The 6,825-nt window shown below is 28.9% G+C and overlaps 2 non-coding genes across 2 annotated transcripts; both read right to left on the bottom strand.

The window, feature by feature from the left end:
• Positions 1-1,239: 1,239 nt before the first annotated feature.
• Positions 1,240-1,311, bottom strand: TRNAT-GGU (transfer RNA threonine (anticodon GGU)). Its single transcript has one exon. It is a non-coding gene; the product is annotated as a tRNA-Thr (tRNA).
• Positions 1,312-5,012: 3,701 nt separating this feature from the next.
• Positions 5,013-5,083, bottom strand: TRNAC-GCA (transfer RNA cysteine (anticodon GCA)). The gene has a single exon. It is a non-coding gene; the product is annotated as a tRNA-Cys (tRNA).
• Positions 5,084-6,825: the final 1,742 nt, after the last annotated feature.

Raw genomic sequence — 6,825 nt, 5'->3', positions numbered from 1 at the left:
CGAAATAGGCGCAAGGAAAGAGTAATAGACCGGACCAACCCACAAAAACGAAACGGTCCCTCCGCAACCAGTCATCCATAATATCAAATAAATCATTTTCATCTTTGGTAAATTTACCAAGAGCTATAGTCATAGCGATCCTCCTATTCAACTACTTCAACCATTTCCCAACACCTCATAGAGCATTTTCAGAGATGGGACGGACCTTGATCATTTATCTCTATTCATTTCTCTCTCTATATATATATAGAATATATAAGTATACTTTCCCTTGTTTTCTAATCGGTTTCGAATAAAAAATCATTTATGGGTCTATTGATATCTAGGGCAAATCCATGAACTCGATGTGGTTATTCCTTATCTATTCTTAAAAATCTTCCAAGTCATCAATCATAAAATCTGCTATGACTCCAAAATCCGATAGAAATTTTTTTTTCAGAACTGTTCAAGAAACAAATGATCCCCTGTTTCACTTCTTATACCTAGCGGATCTTCAGACATATTTCTCTCCTTTCATCAAAGAAACTTATTCTTGAAGTTTGGTTGTGAATTGACTTCTATTTTGTCTAGGAAACTACTGTAGGATCATAGGTTTTCTAAATTTCTATTTCATTTACAGTTTTTTCTTTAGTATTTCATTTTTTTTTATAAATACTATAATAAAAAGAAAAAACTGTAAATGAAAGTTTTTGTCTCATATATATGAATTGCTGGAAAAATATCGTACACATCGATATGAAAAGAAACTATTTGATATGTGAAGACATAATTTAATGTATTTTTCTATTATTTCTATAAGATTCTATCTAATCTTATAGAAATAATAGAAATTTATGGAAAAAAATATGTTTCATTTTAATTTTAAAAAAACTTGTTTGGTGGAACTTGAAATTCGTATTAAGGCCCTTCTGAGTAAAGAAAAGGCATAACCTTTTTTCTTAGTTCAGAAACAAGAAGATTTCATTGGAAATATTCAGAGATTCTTAGGGAGTCTAAACGAAAAAAGTCTTAAAAAGAAAAAAAATTGTTCGAATTGAATCTTTATCAAATTTGAATATCAGAATAGTAGATATAAATATAATTCAACGGGTTAGGTCCACTTACTTTTTTTTATTTTTCCATTATTGAATTTTACACTTTTTCTTTTTTATTACAAATAGAAACTTTTTCAAAATATCAAGAATCTTTTTATTCTTCCTTCAAATAGAAAGACTATTGCTTTTGAAAAAAAAAGTAAAAAGCCCCTTATCGGATTTGAACCGATGACTTACGCCTTACCATGGCGTTACTCTACCACTGAGTTAAAAGGGCCCTTTTTCTTTCTTTCAATTTCTAAATAAGGAACTAGCATGACTAGTACATATATTTGTTACTGTGTATACTTATTCTATAAATTTATATAAATTATTTCTATAAATTTATATAAATTATATAAATTAAATGATATAAATGGGATTAGAATACATGTACATCAATATCTATTATTTGTATAATGACTCATCAAAGAACAAAAAATTGGATTTACCTAGTGAATAGAATATAGTTAAAAAAAAGAATTGATTAAGATTGGATTTGATCCATATCAAATATATTATTTCAAAATGGATTCTTGAAGTCATTCTAATCATAACACTAAATTCTTTTTATTGATACATAAATGTACTCACAAAATAAAATATTTCATCGAAACATTGATAAAATCGAATCATTGATAAAATGGATTCAATATGTTCTGTCCCTAAACCAAATTTTTATTTTTTTATTGAAAAATTCTATTTTCCAAAGTTTTTTTTCTTAGTATTAGATATAAATCTACCTATCGAATCTTAGTATTAGTAATAAATGATAGAAATGAAGTTTTAACCTCTCGTCCTTTGCAACAAACGAATCATTCCTGTGAAGAATTTTCTCTTTATTGGAACATTACTTCTTTTTTTTTCTTATTATGACTGGAATAAAAAAATTTAGAAATATAAATGATTAATAAAAAATTTCTATGGAATTATGAAAGAACGAAAAATATTTTTTTTTATCGAATCATATCATTATATTGACAATTGCAAAAAACTGTTCATACTATGAACGTAGTATAATGGCGGTCGGGCAAGTATGCCCCCATCGTCTAGTGGTTCAGGACATCTCTCTTTCAAGGAGGCAGCGGGGATTCGACTTCCCCTGGGGGTAGGGTGTTACGAAAGGAAGTTGATCAAAAATTTTCAATAAAAACTGAAATGTATTCTTCCTATTGTGCTGGGTCGATGCCCGAGCGGTTAATGGGGACGGACTGTAAATTCGTTGGCAATATGTCTACGCTGGTTCAAATCCAGCTCGGCCCAAGAATTTGCCGATCCACTATGAAATTCTATAACCCATTTATAGTTCTCTGGAAATGACTGATGTGCTATGATACGGAAGAATCAAAATATTAAACATATCTAAGGTTATTTCTTTTTTTTCTGTATTCCATATTTCTTTCCACAAATTCAAAATCTTGTTAATAATCGGTATTCATGTCAAGATCTGTAAGTAGAAAATATAAGGAAAAATTGAAAAAAAAAATATTTTTTTTTCATTGATTCAATTTTCAATCGATTTGTTAATAGAATAAGAATAAGAAACGGATTACGAGTAATTTGTGTCGATCTCACTAAAGTGGATATCGATATACATATCAATATATAAAAAAATGCGCTTTTTTCATTTACAACAAAAAGGTTCGAATCCGAAATAGAAAAAGAAAAGGTTTGACAGAAACGGTCCGTAAAAATATTTATACAGTACACCCCTTTCCCTGGGATTGTAGTTCAATTGGTCAGAGCACCGCCCTGTCAAGGCGGAAGCTGCGGGTTCGAGCCCCGTCAATCCCGTTGGATATAAATCCAAAAAAATAAAAAATAAATTCCTTTTTTGTGTATTTGTAGGGAATCAAATTGATAAACAAAATTTTATTTGGGGCCCCCCCCTGCTTTTTCATTTGTTTCGCCGAAAAAGGAAGGAAAGGGATTTTGGACTTTCATCAAGAATAAATGTTTTTTTGTTTTATTTAGTATGGATAAAAGATCTTCCTATGTTATACTATTTCATGAGTTGATTTGATAGCTCAGATTTTGTGATTCATGATATTGATCCGATTTGATATCATTGAAATCCAATTTATACCATTGTTGAAAGATTGAACATTTCTATGGGATTAAATCCCGAATTTTTTTTTTAGAAATTTAAGAGAAATAGAACATAATAAAGATTATGGAAGTAAATATTCTCGCATTTATTGCTACTGCACTGTTTATTCTAGTTCCTACTGCTTTTTTACTTATAATTTATGTAAAAACGGTAAGTAAAAGTGACTAATTTCACTGAAATATGATTTCTTCATTTTTATGAATGATTTAAAAAAATGATCGTACAATCAGCGTAATCCAGATAGTAGAAATCAATTTGATTTCTACTATCTGAGAATTGCGTCCAATTTTTTTTTTCAGATTCTTTTTACAAACAATTCCGGTATCTTAGGAAAAAAAGGGGGTAAAAAAACAGGAATGGTTATTACACGGTCCGCCATTTTCCATATATATATATATCTATATAACCAGGTTAAGCGTCAGTTCATCGAAATAGAAATTTTAAGAAAAATTTGATTGGAATAGGAATCCATTTCTTCTTCTTTTTGATTCCCTTGTTTTTCTCAAAATAGGAATATGGGAATAATGAAAATATTTGTTTGATTGAAAGAGTATTTTCAATTCCTATAAGATACATAGAATACATTACACTACTAAAATATAATAGAATCAAGATAGATTTTCTATTTGAACTCAATTAATTAGTATTAGTTTAAATGAAATATTTTCATTCAATAGTTTCGAAATTCAAAAATTCAGGTAGAAATCAACAAGGTTACTTGGATCCCTTAACTCAATTTTTAGTATCCCTATAGCCCACTTCTTCCCCATACTACGAGGGAAAGGGAAAATGAAAAAACTACCATTAAAGCAGCCCAAGCAATACTTACTATATCCATGTAAATTTTGTCTCCTATCTCTATAAATATGAAGGAACTATTTCATTATTTTTTCAAATTTTTTATTCTATTCTTTTTTTTGTATTATTCGCTAAAAATACTATACTATAATAGTGGAATTGCTATTACAGAGTCAAAAAAAGGATTCTGGGCTAACATCATTCACGAAAAACAAGAATTCATTCTATTTATTAGTTATTAGAACATCTAAAAAGTTTTTTTTGATTATTTTTAGTAAAATCATAAAACATTAAACATAAAAAAATTATAGGAAGTTATAAGTCAATGAATGTTACTACCAGGTGGGAATATTAAGATTTCTCTTTTATCATTTCCTTAAGGATTTCATAAAAAAAGAATCAAGACAGATTCATTTGCATACTTATACTCTTCTTTCTATTTGAAATAGTCCCTTAAATGTCTCCCAATTCGTTCTCTAAAATAATTAAAAAAACTTTTTTTCTTTTCTATTCGATTTTAGAATCAAAACTTTTTAATTTTATTAGAATATAGAATATGAAAATCTAAAGAATACTTTTTTTGAATATTACGAAAGCGAATTAGCTAAATTAAAGCTATTAAATAGAATTGATCTAAATAAATAATATTGATAAAATGTGGAAGCACTCATAAACTTTAAATTAGTCTGTATAGAAGGTTTTTCTTCTGCCTTTTCTCTACCTAAAAATGGACTTTCCTATCCGACTTATTCTTAATCCAATCTAATAAAAGACCCAGTCAGGAGACAGACACTACAATAGTTGTGTAGTGAACGAACTATCATTTCTAAATTTATGGATTCCTTTTCACTACTAGAATCTTTCCTTGAATTCGAGACAAAAATATTTACAACATTTTTTAAGCTACTGATGCTTATAATTTCGAATCAAACGCAATTCTCAAGACTCCTTTTCCCTCGCTTGCTTCTGTTGGAAAAAAAGTTTTCTAAAAAAACGTAATATAATCTTTCATTTACAGTTTCTTATCGATCAGGCGACACCCGGATTTGAACTGGGGAAAAAGGATTTGCAGTCCCCCGCCTTACCACTCGGCCATGCCGCCAATAAAAATATAGATATGAAGTTTTTGAGAATACTCCCCCCTTTTCTTTCTATTGAAAAATTGAAAAACAATCTTGAGACAAATCGCAACCGTTAACTATTCTTTTATGAATTATTCTTGAATATTTGAATAGAAATTTTTTTTTCTTAATGAGATCAGAAAATAAAAATTGATACATAACCAATCAATATTGCTTTTTTTTTTAACTTTGTTCATTCTAATTATAACAGCAACTTTCAATATATGTAAACCCTAGAATATCAATTTGATCTGTTACACAGATATTATCTAATCGAGTATCTTATCCATATCTATATAGATATAGAATACCAATACTATACGGTATTTTCAAGAAATTATCGTGCTTATTCTTTTTTTACAATTTTCAATAGAAAATTTGTAAAAATTCACACAACATGTTATGTGTTTGTTATCCTGAACAAATATGACTGCAATAAAGTTAGAGACAGATCTATAGCTGCAGTTAAATATATGCATGTTTCAAAAATACAAGCCTTATTACATTACACATAACATACTCTAATCATATTCTCCCCAATTCTCTCCAAAATACTTCACTTCAAAATATATCTTTTCTTGACAATTTCGAATGGATTTTTTTTTGTATCCAATTGAATTTGAATATGTAATATCATAATAATGATAGAAATGAAATGCATTTTTTTAGATTCCTAAAAAAAATATTGAAATGCCCGTAGAAATTTCCAATCCTTTTTTAGATTAGACTTTCGATTCTATCTGTTTGTTTTGTTGCAAATTCCTTCGAAGTTGAGTATCAAATTCTAATATTTCTTTCTCTTTTCATAATAGGTATTTCATACACTAAGAAATATTTGATACACGGGATTAGGTAAGATTTCATGTAATTCAGTATAAAGAATAGAAATTCCAATATTGCTAAATGGATTCATGTGATTTGATGAAGCATGACAGCAAATCGTGGAATATTTTTCGATAAAATTCACGGGGAAATTGAAAATGCTTGGGAGTGAAAATGAAGAAATGTCTACACTACCTGGATTGAATCAGATACAATTTGAAGGGTTTTGTAGGTTCATTGATCGGGGCTTAACAGAAGGGCTTTTTAAGTTTCCAAAAATTGAGGATACAGATCAAGAAATTGAATTTCAATTATTTGCCGAAACATATCAATTATTAGAACCCTTGATAAACGAAAAAGATGCTGTATATGAATCACTTACATATTCTGCTGAATTATATATATCCGCGGGATTAATTTGGAAAAGTAGTAGAGATATACAAAAACAAACTATTTTTGTTGGAAATATTCCTCTAATGAATTCTCTGGGAACTTCTATAGTAAATGGAATATACAGAATAGTAATCAATCAAATATTGCAAAGTCCTGGTATCTATTACCGTTCAGAATTGGACCCTAACGGAATTCCGGTCTATACTGGCACTATAATATCAGACTGGGGGGGTAGATTAGAATTAGAGATTGATAAAAAAGCAAGGATATGGGCTCGTGTGAGTAGGAAACAGAAAATATCTATTCTAGTTCTATCATCAGCTATGGGTTCGAATTTAAGCGAAATTCTAGAAAATGTTTGTTATCCTGAAATTTTCGTGTCTTTCCTAAATGATAAGGATAAAAAAAAAATTGGGTCAAAAGAAAATGCCATTTTGGAGTTTTATCGACAATTTGCTTGTGTTGGCGGAGATCCGGTATTTTCTGAATCTTTATGGAAAGAATTACA

This window comes from Vigna unguiculata, unplaced genomic scaffold, assembly GCF_037176805.1.
Source record: "Vigna unguiculata cultivar grain cowpea cultivar isolate G323 ecotype 2 unplaced genomic scaffold, ASM3717680v1 ptg000403l, whole genome shotgun sequence".
Taxonomy (NCBI): domain Eukaryota; kingdom Viridiplantae; phylum Streptophyta; class Magnoliopsida; order Fabales; family Fabaceae; genus Vigna; species Vigna unguiculata.
This window is presented reverse-complemented; position numbering and strand designations above follow the sequence as displayed.